This window comes from Miniopterus schreibersii, assembly GCF_964146895.1.
Source record: "Miniopterus schreibersii genome assembly, chromosome: 2".
NCBI classification, from domain to species: domain Eukaryota; kingdom Metazoa; phylum Chordata; class Mammalia; order Chiroptera; family Miniopteridae; genus Miniopterus; species Miniopterus schreibersii.
In genome coordinates this window covers 79263155-79281030 of record NC_138102.1, presented here as the reverse complement: position 1 = coordinate 79281030, position 17876 = coordinate 79263155, and the positions used below count along the sequence as shown (strand labels likewise).

Sequence of the window (17876 nt, the reverse complement as noted above, 5' to 3'; positions counted from 1 at the left end):
CAGAGAAACTCCCAATCAACTGGTCCTGAGCATGGTCAGATAGGTTATGGAGCTATATCAAGAGGTTTAGTGTAATTGGACTCTCAGAGAATACATGGAGAAAAGGTGTTATCTACAAATGATTTTTCAGGGTAAATAGAGCTATAAATGGGTGTTCAATCTGAAGGGGACTAAGGTCATGCAGCTCCCTAAATTTAGTTCAGAGTTGCATCAGAAACAGAAGTCTGCCACTTGAGCTGCACACATTTTAATGATATGCTGGCTGAGTCCAACACAAAAGGAGAGAACCTAGTCAAGTGGGCTCAGAGCACTTTCACGGAGCCCAGCACACTCTGGCATCATTGGTATTGCTCACTGCTCTCATCAGCAGTGCAGAGGTGAAGCAAGGAAAGCAGAGGAGGATCCTGAGTAGGGCAATTCTGTAGGTGAAATTGTGATCTCTACATACAATCTTTGCTTGTTTGCAGTCCCTCTGACCTTGAATTATGAATCTTCATTTCCACTGTGCCTTTGCCTAATGAACCCTGATCAATCAGAGTATGTGAACAACATCCAGCTCCTCTCAGGTGGATCTTAGAATGGGTGAAGCAACTGGTATATCTGAGGTGAGCCTTGACCACCTTAATATACTTGGTCCTTCCATCTTTGACTTCAACAACACATTCCAGAGAGCTGGGTCTCTGCCTTAGTTTCACTCCAATTTCTTACTAGATTGTGTTTCCACCGAGTTTCATGTGGCTGGACCCTGACACTTTGCTGTGGATGCTGAGCCTGGGCCTCCTGAATGCAACCCAGGGACAGTCTTTTGGGAGCTACCACCATCCCAGCCTCTCCCTCAATGGAGAGAACATTAACTAGACCACAAGTCTTGGATTTGAGCTTAAGTTCTATAAATTTCATTAAATTTAATCATTAAACCTATGAATTCCCATTTCCTCTCCTGAAGATTAAGGATATGATTAACTCTCCTCTTGAGGGTGGTTAAATAAAAGGAAAGTATAATGAATTCAGTTGTGCTGGCTCCCCCCTGTCTAAGACTTGTCTTCCCACCAGCTTTCTAAGTGCTACAAATTTCTCCAAGAATAGCCAGTGAGAAACCCAATGCCTTTATTTCCATAGTTAGCTTAATGGGATTTATGCACACTGTGACACTCAGGACACCAGCCTCCCTCTGTAGCTGCTCTTTACATGTCCACCAGGACCCAAGTGAATCATCTAGTTTGTCAGCAATCTGTCTTAGAACACCTTGGAGTAGGTCTAATGGTCAGAAGCATAGCAAGAGTCTGACTAGACCACCAAGCAGCTACCAAAGGGAGAAAGTTACCATGGGTGACAAATTCTTCAAATCTCAGATTCAAGAGCTCACTTAAGAAACATTTCACATATGCACAGGGTGAAAAGACTTATAGACCAATCATTGGTCTCATTTGGCTCAAATCACTCCCACTGGAACCATTGTCAGTAAAGCCACCTTTAAAGACAATAGGCAGATTTGAACATAAGTAACTATACCTACTTAATGTGGCCAAACAGTAATGTGACCTATTGCACAATGCACTTGGCAAAACCAAATAGATACGGTTAAGGCATTTAGAAATAGCAGTTCTGAAAACAAACAGACAGAAAAGCATACTGTTTAAAAATGTAATTTAATGCCCAATATATTGCAAACAAATCAAGAAGAATAGAGGGTCTCAACAACTAATATGTACCCTTGTCTAGAAAGTAGTTTAAAACTGGAGTCTTTTGTCACAGTAAATTTGGATCCTTGAATAGAAGCTCTGTTCTTCACAGACAAAGGATGCTCAGCTGATGGAGGAAACAAGCAAAAACTGCATGCCAGGCATTGTGCTTGGAAATTGCATCTACTTTCTCAGTGAATTCAAACAGGATGCCATTTACCTGATGAGGAAATCAGCTCGAGGAGAATTAGTGACACACCCAAGGGTGCATAGCAAGCAAGTGTGGGAGTAAAGGACCTTTCCATTTCAACCCACTGACTTCTTTGCAAAAGGCAGGTTTATAACAAAGCATTTCCTACTCCAGCCAGTTCAACAAACTTCCTCAAACATGTATGGTTGTCATAGTGGGGGTGGGGGGCCGAGAGGTAAGGAATCTACAGAGAATGTCAGAATGGGCTAGGCTTCTGCTTTGAGTTATGGTTACTATTTTGTGCTTATGAAACTGCAACACTCTATGGGGTCATTTTTATATTTTAGAAAGTCAAAAATGGTAACTCTGCTCTAGCCCTGGGATTTCTAAGACCATTAAGATACAAATCCAACCAAGATGTGGTAGTGAGTGTGTAAACTGCTACAAACATTTTGGCATAAACTATTAAAATGTAAAATATGGAAATCTTTTGACCAAATAATTTCTTATCTAGAAATTTAACTATAGTAGTATCATGCACTACCCAAAGCTATACAGCGTAGGGCAAAAGTGGGTTTACGATTGCTCATATAAAAAATAACACAATAATTAATAATACAAGAATAAACTCTGTGTTTCACATACTCACAACTGTAAACCTACTTTTGCCCCATCCCATATATACAAGAACATTCATTTCAGGACTGTTTATAAATGTGAACACTTAAAAACAGCCCACATATCCACCAAGTGGAATTGGCTAAATAAATTATAGTACACACATAAAACAAAATATTCTGCAGCCATTAAAAAATACAAATGTGCTTTTATATGAAAAAGATGCCTAAATGTGTCACTAAGAGAAAAAGCATACGTAGGACTGCATGCATAAAATTATCCCTTTTTTGTAATAATAAAACATATGGTTGTGTATGTATAAGGAGGAGATCCAGAATGGTATTCACCAAGCAGTGTTTTTTTCTGGGGGGTTGGAAATGGGAAGATTCCTACTATTTTTAATAATTCTATACTTTTAGAAATTCTTACATGAATATTTATTTTTACCATTAAACATTAGCAAAGGTTTTTTTTTCTTCTATTTTTACTTTTGGGCTTGGTGTTTGGGATATGAAAACCTAAGCAATATTTCAAATATAGAACTAGAAAGGAGAACAAAGAGAACTGAAAATCTCCAAACCGTGATTCTTGTGTGAGCTGTACTTGGCAATAACTATTTATATGACTATGGGTTTTCTGGTAGCTTTCAAATAAACAGCTGCAGATAAACATATTGTAGATAATCCAAAATATTTTTTTTTAAGTTTCTGAAAGAATGGCAGAGTTATAGTATGTTTGCATGACTCTTGTCCCTAAAATTCACTGCAGAAAATGTATTCAATTATGGTTGGGTCTATAAGATTTTCAATTAAATAGTCAAGTTATTTCAAGGAGAAAATTATCTAATGGTGTGTTTTGGGAACTTGAACCTTAATGTTAAAACTCACTAGATCATATATACAAAACTAACTATGTTTCCCAACCAGTTTGGGTCCTGTAAGCATCTGAAGGTTGCAGGTTAAGGACACTCACTGTACCATGCACAATATCCCACAGCAGTGCTGAATGACAGAGCCTGGGGAATGTCTGAGATCTGGCTAGCTAGCTGCCAAATGACTGCCCAAAGACCTCACAAGAAGGCCTTCCAGGGGATCAAGGATTGGGTTTGATTTCAACAGCACACTGAGAGTGGATCCATCTATCATGGGTTAACTTATTGCCTTACAGAGGATGATACGAGTAACTTGTATTGCTTAGATTTAATATGCAATGAGAATGATCTGTCAAGTAAATCAACTAATATGTATGATAGCACATGAGGGCCTTTTTTCCTTTTGAATAAACTAATGGAAAGTTAAGTATTATCAGAAAGTTATACTGAAAGCATGGTTTCACAGCAGGAGTAGGAAGTTACAAAATCTGAATGTATAATGACATCTGGCCTAAAGAGCCTTGTATATCCATAGAACAGTTACATCTTCCAAAAGGCACAGATGCTATTCCTCCATTCAGCAAGGACATCCTCTCTCAAGGTCATTACTGACTTCTGGCTCCTCATCTCCCTTTTAATATTACTCTTCTGAAACACAGTACATCACAACAGGTTAGATTTCTGTTGTTTGTTTATTTGTTTGTTTCCAGTCATACTCTATTTCCTCTCCATGAGCTTATTCTCTAAGTCACCTTGAATGTGATGTCTGATGACTGTAAATTCTACAGACAGACCACTTCTGACTATGCTCTCTCAGATGGCTAATCACTCCCTCATATGCTGTTTTCACTAGTTTTACTTTGAGACAATGTAGTAGTCAGGATAGGATAGGCTATGCTGAGGTAACAAATAAATCAAAATCTCATTGGTTTAGCACAATTATTTTGTAATTTTCAAAGTCTAGTATGAGATGGTAGGGTCCTCCTCCATCTAATGAGTGTGGATCTCAATTCCACTCATTCTGTGATCCACATATCAACACATAGCTTCAGGATCACTGCAGCAGGGGAGACAAAGATAGAGAAGAGCACTGGCTCATGAGAGTCTCAGTCAAAGTGACAACTGACTTCTCATTCACATTTTGTTGACCAGAGCTAGCTACACAACCAATTTAATTGCAAAGGAGGCTGGGAAACATGGTGGAAAACTGGGCTATTTGGAGAGTGCTAGCTGCATCTGAAACAGAAACTGCTCTATTTCCACATTTTTCAAAGCACTTTATTGTTACCCCCTTATACCAGCAATAGCTGTAATCAAAGGACACTTGATGCTTCAGAACTGTTCTCTTAGCCCCTTTCTAACTTTGCTCATCAATATGATTCAGATCATTTACTGAGGGTCCAAAAATCTGGGTTAGACTAAGATACAGAGTAAGATCCAGCTTCATCCTTGATAAATGCATAATCTAGAAATGGAGACATTACATTAATAAAAGCAATATTATAGTGCTCTATGACTATAAAACTAAACATAATATATACAAAATATAAATAGATATAATATACATCTAAAGTTATATAACTGTAATACTGAGAAAAATTAAATGAGGACAAGAATAAATGTACAAATCAAGTTTTAGTGGAGAAATAATTCCATTGGGAAAAATATGGGATGTGAACTTGGAGAAGGCAGAATTTTAACTGCTTCCAAAGGCTTTCGAAAGGTAAAGTGTGAGGAGCATAAAATCATGAGATCTTGAATGCCACGTGGCTGGCTTGGACTTTGGTCTGAAGGCAATGGGGCATACTGCTGGTTTAGAGAAAAAGGAAAATAGCTAAACTTCATTTAGAAAGATAACTTGGGTATCAGAGTAGCGACCAGCCAGGATGTCATTGCAGCAGCTGCAGAGAAGTACTTATTCTTGATGGCCCATCTCCTGCCAGGAGCTTCCTGAATCTGAACCTCCTGAAGTGCCCATGGCCACAGAACACTCCCAGTTGTACATATCCTAGAGATGGAGTTACTCCCCCAAATAATTCATTCTTTCATTACTTTATGCTCAATACATCAGTAAATGTCTTTGCCTCTGCCTTCCAAACAAAGTCTGAATCTGACCACTCCTCCACAACTCCTGCAAGCCCACCCTAATCCATGCTGACCCCTCCCCCGGCATGATCCTTTAAGAGCCTAAATCAGAGCTCCAGAACCCCCATCCTTCTCAGAATGAAATCCAAAATCCACCTCTGGTCTTTGTTTTAGCTGTGCCCCTCTCCTCATCCTGCTCCAGCCACAGGGCCCCTAGCTGCTCCTTTCCCCACTCTAAGCCTGCTCCCACCTGCCAGCTTTGGAAACAGCTGTTCCCTGTACATTTGGTCCATCAAGGAGGACTTTTCTGAGCCTCCTGGCTAAAGAACACCACTTCGCACCCCTCCCCAGCACACTCCTCACCTCCCAGGGCCTCTGCTGCTCCAACCCTTTGAGCTTTCCACAGGGATGCAGCCCCAGCTCTACACTGGTGCCTGGCACACAACAAGCCCTCAGTAAATATGTGATGCATGAAGCAGTTAAAAAATAGCAATTTCATAACATCAAGAAGAATAAAAATGGGGCTAATCGAATAAGAGAGGGGCAGTTTTATTCTTTATGTACTTTAACAACTATCTCAGACCACATTCTCATTCCGAGTACCCCCAGTCAAGTTCAATCGTTGCTCAGGTTGAAGCTCCTGCTTTGAAGGGAGACAGGGACATTTATCAAGAGAAATGTCTGAATCCCACAGAGCCAAATCAGCTCTTTGCACCCCTGCACACATGTTGGGGGCTACCCCTACCGGAGCCAGTGGAGCTGGAGAAAAGTTGGAGAGGGCCCTGCACACATGCAGGAAGCTAGATTTCAGGGCCAATGTCAGCTCCCTGCCTGCAAGTGACCTGCCCTCTTATACCTCGACACTGTTCTCATAAGGTAAAGGTTGGACTGGTTCTTACAGCGGTGTTCTTACAATGCCAGTGTTCTCACAACAGTGGAACTGAGTGATGTGGGGCAAGAAACTTGTACCCTGGCTGTGGTATGAAGATAATTGGCAGTGGATCCACTCAGTGAAGTGGGGCTGGAGACAGAGTCCCTCACGAGCCTGATTCACCTCCTTGGGAGTGGCATGGGAGAGTAGAATTGATGCTTGTGGGACAGTGGGGAGGAAAGGTTCATTTGCAATCATCTTGAGAGACAAAGAATGGTTTCACATGCTCAGAAAACTTGAAGATTTACATCTGTGACACCTCATGTTGTTTTGACAGAATTCTTTCTCTAAGCCTAAAAAGGGGAATAGCAAGAAATGTGGCTATTAAACCAGAAAATTAGTAACAGTGCCTTTTGAAGGCCCCGTTTTATAACAAGTCCTCTCCAAACATGCCACAGTCTCTGTTTGCATTCCCAAGTCTGTGCGGCCACAAACCACCCACAGCCTCCAGAAAGGACTGAGTCCTGAGTTTACCTTTCCCTGTTTCAGGCTGTTTCTCCATGTGTCTCTTAAGATTCAGGTAAGAATGTTTCAACAAAGACAATGAGAAAGAGCACATGGGGATTGATGGGAATAAAAGGAAGCAAGAGAAAGTCATGTTTTTATGCTAGAAAAAATAAAATCCTTCTTTTGGCCCTTCAAAACCTAATCCATTTTCTCCACCTGAAAGGTAGGTATGTCAAGAACTTCCTAAGTATAAATTAAAAACGTTGGAAATTGACATGCTGTCCTGTGCTCCACCCCAGAAATTCTGATTTGGAGTATGTGTCAGTTTGTATATAGGTGCAGAGGCGGGGAAGGAGGCAATATCTGTATTTTAAATGCCCAGAGGTGGTCCTGACTCACTCAAAGTGTAAGTTGCGAATAAGTCTAATGGAGAAGAAGGTCTGGAGTGATGCCTCCCACAGAAGATTCTGCCCACTGATCAAGATCCCTTCTAAAAAAGTCACTTATCATCCATCCCAAGCTCCAAAGTACAGAGAGGTTTACAAGCCCTGAGAATATTGGCTTGAACACATTAGCCACAATCTTTATCAATAACAGCTGTGAATTTGAATATTAACTTTAATTTCAGTAACCCACTTCTTCCCACTCTCAGCCTCTCCTGGCTTCCACTCACTCACTCATCACATATGCATTGAACTCCTGCAACGTGCTGGGCCCTGATACAGCAGAGACTGCGGATACAGCAGAGAACAGAGCAGTGAGGGACCTTTCCTCATGGAGCATGCAGCATGCAGCTCGAGGAGGAGACAGAAAGTAAGCAGTAACCCCACAGACAGCCATCTAAGAATGATTGTTAAAACAAGCCAGGGAACACACAGGACTGTGTAAAGATATTGACGAGGACCTGCTCCTGCTTGTGGGGCCAGGAAAGCCATCCTGTGGAAGGAGTGTTTAAACTGATGTAAAAGGTAGTAAGAGTCAGCTAGGCAAAAAGCTTTGGGAAGGAGCACATGTCACACATTTTTAACTACATAATAATCAATAAACTTGGTCCCTATGAGGAGACCAATTGTCTGTTATGATCCTTCAGAGATGTGGCACTGATGTAGAGCCAAGGATTCCCTAAAAGATTCTCAAAGCATCTCACATTCTAGCCAGGTAGTGACCAGGGGACTAGGTTAACTTAGCCTAATTCATACATTCATTCATCATTCACTCAGCAATTTCTTGAATGACATCTTTTTCTCAGGTGCTGTGCCAAGCAGGGAGGGTACAAAGCTTAATCAATCACCATCTTTAGCCTCCCAAACTCACCACCTATTAAGGGAGACACACTAACAGAGGTAATTGTAAACTAGAATGTAAAATGGGAACAAGGTTGATACTAAACTAGAGATGTTGTGAAAATGAAATGAGATACTATGCAAGCATGCAATGTGCTTAGAAGAGTGTCTGGCACATAGTAAATGTTCCATAAACATTAGTCATTAACACTAGAAGGTGATAGTGTGTAGGACACCAGGCAGAGTAGAATAAGGTATTATAAGAGCATCTACCTGGAATGTTTAGGAAAAATGGGGATAACGCAAGAGTTGGATTCAAAGGATGACTAGAAGCAGTCACTCTGTCTTATCTTAGAGGATTTTAAAATAACAGCGAGCTTATACAGTGTGCTTGCCGTGCATTGAGCACTGAGCAAAGTGTGGTCTTCATTTTACAGGTGAGGAAATGAAGGCCCTGAAAGGTGAAATAGCTAAGGGCCACACACACAGCAAATGGAAGAACCAAGATGTGAAGCCAAGAAGATCTTAATCCAAGGAACCTTTTCCCCCAGTAGTGATCTTTTTTAATTTCAAAAAAATGTAAACTTAAGCGAAGAACAATGTACTATAAACATTGTACTTTAAACAATGTACTTAAACCTGAAATTTATGTAATCATTTTCATAGTTGCTTTCGTTATTTTTTGTAAAAACATTTAAATAAATTGAAATGTCCTCTATACTGCTCTCCAATTCCATCTCTCTCCTTCCCCAAGCATAACCATTATGGTGGCTCTGCTGTGTGCCCTTCTAATCCTTCAGCTTTTACTTATACTACCTGTGTAGATGTCCAGAAACAGTAAGATATTTGTAACAGTAAGCAACAAGTTGCATTGTGTGTTTTAAATGTCTACACAAAGTGTTTCAGTCTCTATGTGTTGTCCTGTAGCTTGCTTTTTTCATGCAACATTATATTGTACATGTAATACAATGATACTTATGGATTTGATTTGTTCACTTAACTGAGTTAATGGTATTCCATTTCATCATCATTGATGTGCCTGTGCCCTAATCATGGACATTGAATTCTCTTCCCATGATTGGAAACACTGCTGCTCTGGATATCCTTGCATAAGGCAAGAATTTCTTCAGAAGCCTCTTAACCTCAATACATTATTTATTCCCTAGTGAGTTATTAAGACAAAAGATGGAGATCAAGTATAGCCAGGAGGTGCCATAGGGTAAACACAAACCAAAATCCCTGCTAATGCCAGGATTCCTTGAAAATTGAAGGGGAAAATTTGTTACATTTTATAGCAGTCAATCAGCACAAATGACCTAAAACCTGGTTATTCTTTTCAGTTTCTCATTCAGAGCTTAGAGTAATAGTTCTTTTGGCTTTATATGATTATCATGTAGAAAGCCTTATCATGTCCAGAGAGTCATGATTTAGTGGGTGTGTGCTATGGTTTCAGGGGCACAATGCAGCTCTTCACATTTGGCTGGAAGTGCTGCCCTGATAAATGTGAGCTGAGTGCATGCAAGGGGACAGGCAAAACCATTCCTCTAGCCTCTTCTGGGACTCTTCCCCAACCCCCATATTCCACCCGCACCATGCCCACACCAGCTTCCCCAGAAGGGCCTGTGTTGTTCCCTAGGCACACCAGCATTCCTCTGGCTGCCATGACAGAAACTTTGTCATATTGATTCTGAAATAACACAGGAAAGCACCCTGGCCCCCATTCACTTGGACTACTGGAAGCTGAGAAGGAAATGCTAGTAAAGAAAAAGTAGTGGAGATTAAAGATGGTGGCAGAATGAGTGGAAGCTACACTGACACTCTCCTGAGACCAAACTAGAATTATAACTAAAACATAGAAAAAACATCCTGAATAATCAACTGCAACTGAAGACGAGCTGGAGAGCATCCTCATAACCAAAGAGGAAAAATGGAGACCTCATAGAGTCTGGTAGGAAATGCAGAGGCACAAGAGGGCTGACTGGGCTCCCACAGGCAGCAGCTGAAGGTCCAGAGGGATATCTCAGCTGTGGGGGGGTTCCCACTGAGAACTTTGGGGCCTAAACCCCAAGCTGGACTCCCCAGCCCAGAGCACCAGAACTGAGAAAGGTGCCCACATAACATCTGGCTATGAAAAGCAGCCGGGTTTCTGTCTGCCAAGGAGAGATGGCTGGAAATGCAGGCACCCTCTTAAAGAACCAATGCACAGTTTCATATGCAGCCACTCACCTTGGGCTCCAGCACAGGGAGGGCAGAGTGGACTGGAGCTATGTGAGGAGAATCTAGGGTTGTGTGCTCTTGAGATAGAGCTCAGAGGGCACCCCTCTGGATTCCTGTGCTGAGTCATTCCCTCATAACGCAGAGGCAGACATTTACCTTCCAAGCAGTTTTTGCCTGAGGAGGCAGCAATTGCCCCTCCCTGCTATAAAACCTCTCACCCTACCTTAAGGAGTTTCTACACCTGAGGCTCATTAAGAGAATCAGATTAATCAGCCTGCAACCAGAGGCAGATCGCAGAGTGCTTTGAGTCTTTGATCTGCTTTTGGACCTGGGCCTTGAAAAAGCAGACTTTGGTATGCATGTTGGTCCTGTCCAACCACACCCAGCCCCAATAGAGGGGACCTCAAGCCGTGAGTTGTGGATAGCTCCAAACATGTACTCAGGGCCAGTAACAAACAGCATCTGACATTGGCTTGCACCAGAGACCTTCCAAAAAGACTGACAGTTCAAGCAGGCCTACCTAATACATAGAAACAAACCCAAATGGGCAGTCAAAATGGGGAAACAAAAAACCAAGCCCCATGTGAAAGAATAAGAGAAGTCTCCAGAAAAAGAGTTCAATGAAATGGAGATAAGCAATCTATCATATATAGAGTTCAGAATACTGATTGTAAGGATGCTCAACAGCATAAAAAAAGATGTGGAAACTATGAAAAATGACCAGTCAGAAATGAAGAATGACAGAAGAAATAAAGAATACACTGAAAGGAATAAACAGCAGATTAGAGGAAGTTTAGGATTGGATCAGCGAATTAGAAGACAGGGTAGAAAAAATCACTCAATCACAGAACCAAAAAGAAAAAATAATTTAAAAACAGGAGGACAGTCTAAGGGAGCTGTGGGACAACATGAAACATAAAAATATTTGCATCAAAGGAGTGTCAGAGGAGGTCAAAAGTACGCAAGGGTTAGAGAACCTGTTTGAAGAAATAATGCAGAAAAGTTCCCTAACCTGGTGAAGGAAAAAGTCACACAAGTTCAAGAGGCACGGAGTCCTAAACAAGAAGAGTCCAAAGAGGCCCATCCTCAGACCCATCATAATTAAAATGGCAAAAATTCAAGACAAAGAGAGAATCTTAAAGGCAGCAAGAGAAAAGCAATCTGTTACCTACAAAGAAGCTCCCATAAGGTTGTCAGCTGACTTCTCATCAGAAACTCTACAAGCCAGAAGGGAATGGCATGAAGTATTCAAGGTAAAACAAAACAAGGATCTGAAACAAAGACTGCTCTATCCAGAAAGGCTATCATTCAAAATAGATGGTGAAATAAAGAACTTCTCAAACAAAAAAAGGCTAAATGAGTTTATCACCACCAAATCAGCATTGCAGGTAATGTTAAAGGGACTGCTGTAATTAGAAGTAGAAGTAGAAGCATTGCAAGAAATGTTAAAGTGACTGCTGTAATAATAAGAAGAAATAGAGAGAGAAACATAGGCATAAAGAATTAAAATGACAACAAATAAGGACTTATCAATAATAACCTTAAGGACTTTAAGGGAGAGATTAATAGTCATAGTAGTGGACTTTAACGCCCAACTGACTTCACTGGATAGATCTTACAGACAAAATGTCAATACAGAAACAGTGACTCTAAATGGCATACTCGATCAGATGGATTTAACTGATATTTACAGAACATTTTACCCCAAGGCTGCAGAATATACATTCCTCTCGAGTGCATATGGGTCATTCTCAAAAATAGACATGTTAGGACACAAAACCAGTCTCTGTAAGTTCAAGAAGATTGTAATCATATCAAGCATCTCAGATCACTAGGGCATGAAATTAGAAATCAACTACAGTAAAAACACTCAAAAACATTCTAACACATGGAGTCTAAATAGCATGTTATTAAACAATGAATGGGTTACCAATAAGATCAAGAAAGAAATCAAAAACTTCTTGGAAACAAATGAAAGTGAACACACAACAACCCCAAATCTTTGGGACACAGCAAAAGCAGTCCTAAGAGGGAAGTTCATAGCACTACAGGCCTACCTCAAAAAGCAAGAAAAAGTTTTAGTAAACTATCTAATCCTACAACTTAAAGAATTAGAAAGCTCCCCTGTGAAGCCGTCCAGACCAGGGTTTCTGTTTGCTGGGAGTTTTTTTATTACTGCTTTGATTTCATCGGTTGTTATTACCTTATTCAGGTTTTCTGATTCTTCCTGATTCAGTTTTACATGATCTCACACATATGTGGAATTTAATAAACAGAATAGTTCCAGAGATATAGAAGCATGGAACAGACTGATGAATCTCAGTGGAAAGGCGGAGGTGAGGAATCTCAGTGGAAAGGCGGAGGTGAGGGAGTGGATGGGGAGAGATTAATCACAGAACTTATATGCATATATGCATAACCAATGGACACAGACAATAGTGTGGTGAAGGCATGAGGGGGGAAGGGATGCGGGGTGGAAGGGATCAATGGAGGAAAAAAGGAGGGACATCTGTAATACTTTCAGCAATAAAGATAAATTTTTTAAAAAATACTGGCCTGGCAAGTGTGGCTTAGTAGTTGAGCATTGACCCATGCACCAGGAGGTTGCCAGTTGGATTCTGGGGCGTGTGCTGCAGAAGGCAGCCTATTGATGTTGATGTTTCTCCTTGATGTTTCTGTCTCTCTCTTCCTCTCCCTTCCTCTCTCTCTAAATTAAAAGTATATATATATATATGTGTATATGTGTGTGTGTATATGTATATATATATATATTTATTTATTTTTTTAAAGAAAAGAAAAAATAGGGTGAAAGGAGAGAGTTTACTTCTGGTCCACCATCCCTCCACATAATTGATTTTACTAGTATTTGCATTGCTTCCACTCAGTGTTCAGTGAATTTATATCATACAAAACATATGGCACTCTTGAATATAAAGAACATTATGTTATGTGAAACATACAACTATGCTGATAGGTAACCTAGGGGAGTCTATACCAATTTCACAAATTAATAAATGAGGCTCCAAAGATTAGGTGACCTAAATTATAGTTCCCTGACTTTGAGATTTTATTTTATTTTATTTTGTTTTTTAATTTTATTGTTGTGTAAAATATTACAGATGTCCCTTTTTCTCCCCAATGACCCATTCCACCCAGTTCCTTCCCTCTCCCCAGTCCCTCTCCCCACCATTGTCTATGTTCTTGGGTTGTGTATATATGCACATAAATTCTTTGGTTACTCTCTCCCCCTCCACCCACCCATCCTCCTCCATCCCTCTGACATTCATCAGTCTCATCTATGCTTCCATGTCATTGAATCTATTCTGTTCATCAGTTTATTAAGTTCTTTAGATTCCACATATAAGCGAGATCATGTGATGTTTGTCTTTCACTGCCTGGCTTATTTCACTTAGCATAATATTCTCCAGGTCCATCCATACTGTCCCAAAGGGTACGAGATTCTTCTTCTTTACAGCTGCCTAGTATTCCATGGTGTAAATGTCCCACAGCTTTTTTATCCACTCATCTACTGATGGGCACTTGGGCTGTTTCCAGATCTTAGCTATTGTAAACTGTGCTGCTATGAACATCAGGATACATATATCCTTTCTGATGAATGTTTCAGGATTCTGCCTGAGAGATCTGGAGTGGTCTGCCAAGTCAAGTACTGCAATAGCCTCCCTGACATCCCCTTCGACCCCAAGTTCATTACCCACCCCTTCGACCAGAACAGGTTTGTTCAGTACAAAGCAACTTCCTTGGAAAAACAGCACAAACATGACCTCCTGACTGAGCCAGACCTGGGGGTCACCATCGACCTCATCAATCCTGACACCTACAGCATTGACCCCAATGCACTCTTAGATCCAGCTGATGAGAAGCTTCTGGAAGAGGAGATTCAGGCACCCACTAGCTCCAAGAGGTCTCAGCAGCATGCGAAGGTGGTGCCATGGATGCGGAAGACAGAGTACATCTCCACCGAGTTCAACCGTTAAGGCATCTCCAATGAGAAGCCTGAGGTCAAGATTGAGGTTTCTGTGAAACAGCAGTTCACTGAGGAAGAAATTTACAAAGACGGGGATAGCCAGATTACAGCCATTGAGAAGACTTTTGAGGATGCCCAGAAGTCGATCTCCCAGCATTACAGCAAGCCCCAAGTGACACCAGTGGAGGTCATGCCTGTCTTCCCAGACTTTAAGATGTGGATTAATCCATGCGCTCAGGTAATCTTTGACTCGGATCCGGCCCCCAAGGGCACGAGTGGAGCAGCTGCATTGGAGATGATGTCTCAGGCCAGGATCAGGGGCATGATGGATGAGGAAGGGAACCAGTTTGTGGCCTACTTCCTGCCTGTGGAAGAGACGCTGAAGAAACAGAAGCGGGATCAGGAGGAGGAGATGGACTATGCACCGGATGATGTGTATGACTACAAGATTGCTCGAGAATACAACTGGAATGTGAAGAACAAGGCTAGTAAGGGTTACGAGGAAAACTACTTCATCTTCCGAGAGGGCGATGGAGTTTACTATCACGAGTTGGAGACCAGCGTCGGTCTGAGTAAGCGCAGGGCCAAGGCTGGGGTTCAGTCGGGTACCAATGCCCTGCTTGTGGTCAAACACCGGGACATGAACGGGAAGGAATTAGAAGCCCAGGAGGCACGGAAGGCCCAGCTGGAGAACGATGAACCCGAGGAAGAAGAGGAAGAGGAAATGGAGACAGAAGAGAAAGAAGCTGGGGGCTCAGACAGGAGCGAGAGAAGGGCAGCCGCAGTGAGAAGGCAGGCAGTGAGGATGAGCGCTCAGGCAGTGAGAGTGACGCGGAGAGGCTGACAGGGATGAGGCCAGGGACGAGAGTGGCAGTGGCCCGACGAGAGCAGCGAAGATGAGGCCCGGGCTGCTCGGGACAAAGAGGAGATGGTCGGCAGTGATGCGGATTCAGAGGATGCGGACTCTGATGATGAGGACAGAGGACGGGCCCATGGCAGTGACAATGATTCAGGGAGTGGCAGCCATGGGGGTGGCCAGCGGAGCCGCAGCCCCAGCCGCAGTGCCCGTCCTTTCCCCAGTGGCAGCGAGCACGCAGCGCAGGAGGATGGCAGTGAAGTCGCAGCTTCTGATTCCAGTGAAGCGGACAGTGACAGTGACTGAGTCCTTTCAGGGCTGGTGCAGACATGATTATGTTCCGTGGTGTATTTGTGAGCCTTTCGCTATTCCCCTCCCCTCCTCCAAACCTTTGCTGTTAATAAAACCAGCTTCTCTAAAAAAAAAAAAAAAAAAAAAAGTATCTTAGGATACATTCCTAGGAGTGGAATCACTGGGTCAAACGGCAGCTCCATTTTTAGTTTTTTGAGGACCCTCCATACTGCTTTCCCTAGTGGCTGCACCAGTCTGCATTCCCACCAGCAGTGTACTAGGGTTCCCCTTTCTCCACACCCTCTCCAGCACATGTCCTTTGTTGATTTGTTGATGGGAGCCATTCTGACAGGTGTGAAGTGATACCTCATTGTGGTTTTAATTTGCATCTTTCTGATGATTAGCAATGTCGAGCATTTTCTCATGTGTCTCTTGGCCATCCATATGTCCTCTTTGCAGAATTTTCTATTTAAGTCCTTTGCCCATTTCTTAATTGGGTTCTTTGTCTTTCTCTTGCTGAGTGCTATGAGTTCTTTGTACACTTTGGAAATTAGCCCCTTATCAGATTCATCCTTGGCAAATATGTTTTCCCAGACCGTGAGGTTCCTTTGTATTTTGAGACTGTTTTCTTTTGCTGTGTATTCCCATTTGTTTTTTTCCTTTGTTTCTCTTGCCCTAGGAGATGTATCAGTGAAAAGTCCACTACGTGGGATGTCTTTGACTTTACTGCCTATGTTTTCTTCCAGGATTTTTATGGTTTTTGTGACTTACATTGAAGTCTTTTATCCATTCTGAGTTTATTTTTGTGTATGGTGAAAGTTGGTGGTCTAGTTTCATTCTTTTGCATGTATCTGTCCAATTTTCCCACCACCACTTATTGAAGAGACTGTCCTTACTCCATTGGATACTCTTGCCTCCTTTGTCAAATATTAACTGACCATAATGATGTGGGTCTATTTCTGGGGTCTGTGTTCTGTTCCACTGATCTATATACCTGTTGTTGTACCAATACCAGGCCGTTTTGATTACAGTGGCTTTGTAATATAGTTTGAAGTCTGGTAATGTGATCCCTCCCACTCTGTTCTTTTTTCTCAAGATGGTTGCAGCTATTCGGGGACTTTTTTGGTTCCATATAAATTTTTGAAATGCTTGTTCTAGGTCTGTGAAATATGCTGTTAGTATTTTCATAGGAATTGCATTAAATTTATAAATTGCTTTGGGTAGTAAAGACATTTTAATGATATTAATTATTCCAATCCATGAGCATGGTATCTTCTTCCACTTGTTTAAATCTTCCTCTATTTCTTTTTTCAGTGTCACATAGTTTTCAGAGTACAGGTCTTTTACATCCTTGGTTAAGTTTATTCCTAGGTATCATTTTTTTAGTTGCAATGGTAAATGGTATTGCTTTTTTAGTTTCTCTCTCTGAAAGTTCATTGTTGGTGTATAAGAATGCCATTGATTTCCGGATGTTGATTTTGTATTCAGCTACCTTGCCAAATTCATTTATCAAATCTAGTAGTATTTTGATGGAGTCTTTAGGGTTTTCTATGTACAGTATCATGTCATCTGCAAATGATGACAGTTTTACTTCCTCCTTTCCAATTTGGATACCTTTTATGTTTTCTTCCTGTCTGATGGCTATAGGGAGGACTTCTAGTACTATGTTGAATAAGAGTGGTGAAAGTGGACATCCCTGCTTTTTCCAGTTTTTAATGAAATGGTTTTAGTTTTTGCCCATGAGTATGATGTTGGCTGTAGGTCTGTCGTATATGCCCTTTATTATGTTGAGGTATGACCCATCTATTCCTACTTTACTGAGAGATTTTTATCAGAAATGGGTGCTGGATTTTGTCAAATGCTTTTTCTGTGTCTATTGATATAATCATATGATTTTTGTCCTTCATTTTGTTTATGTGATGTATCACATTTATTGATTTGCGGATGTTGTACCAGCCTTGCATCCCCGGAATAAATCCCACTTGGTCATGATGTATGATCTTTTTAATGTATTGCTGGATCTGGTTTGCTAGTATTTTAGTGAGGATTTTAGCGTCTATGTTCATCAGGGATATTGACCTATAGTTTTCTTTCTTTGTAGTATCTTTATCTGGTTTTGGGATTAGGATGATGCTGGCCTCATAAAAAGAATTTGGGAGTTTTCTCTCCTCTTGAATTTTCTGGAATAGTTTGAATACCATAGGTGTTAATTCTTCTTTGAATGTTTGGTAAAACTTGCCTGTAAATCCATCTGGTCCAGGACTTTTGTTTGCTGGGAGTTTTTTGGTTACTGCTTCAATTTCATTAGTTGTTATCAGCCTATTCAGGTTTTCTGCCTCTTCTTGATTCAGCTTTGGAAGATTGTATGCTTCTAGGAATTTGTCCCTTTCCCCCATGTTGTCCAATTTGTTGGCATATAG

General features: G+C 41.3%; 1 pseudogene across 1 annotated transcript; it reads left to right on the top strand.

Moving 5' to 3' along the window:
* Window positions 1-5027: 5027 nt before the first annotated feature.
* On the top strand, window positions 5028-15471 carry LOC308552450 (RNA polymerase II-associated factor 1 homolog; annotated as a pseudogene). Its single transcript has 4 exons — window positions 5028-5084; window positions 6892-6897; window positions 7477-7637; window positions 13950-15471. The product of its transcript is annotated as an RNA polymerase II-associated factor 1 homolog (transcript).
* Window positions 15472-17876: the final 2405 nt, after the last annotated feature.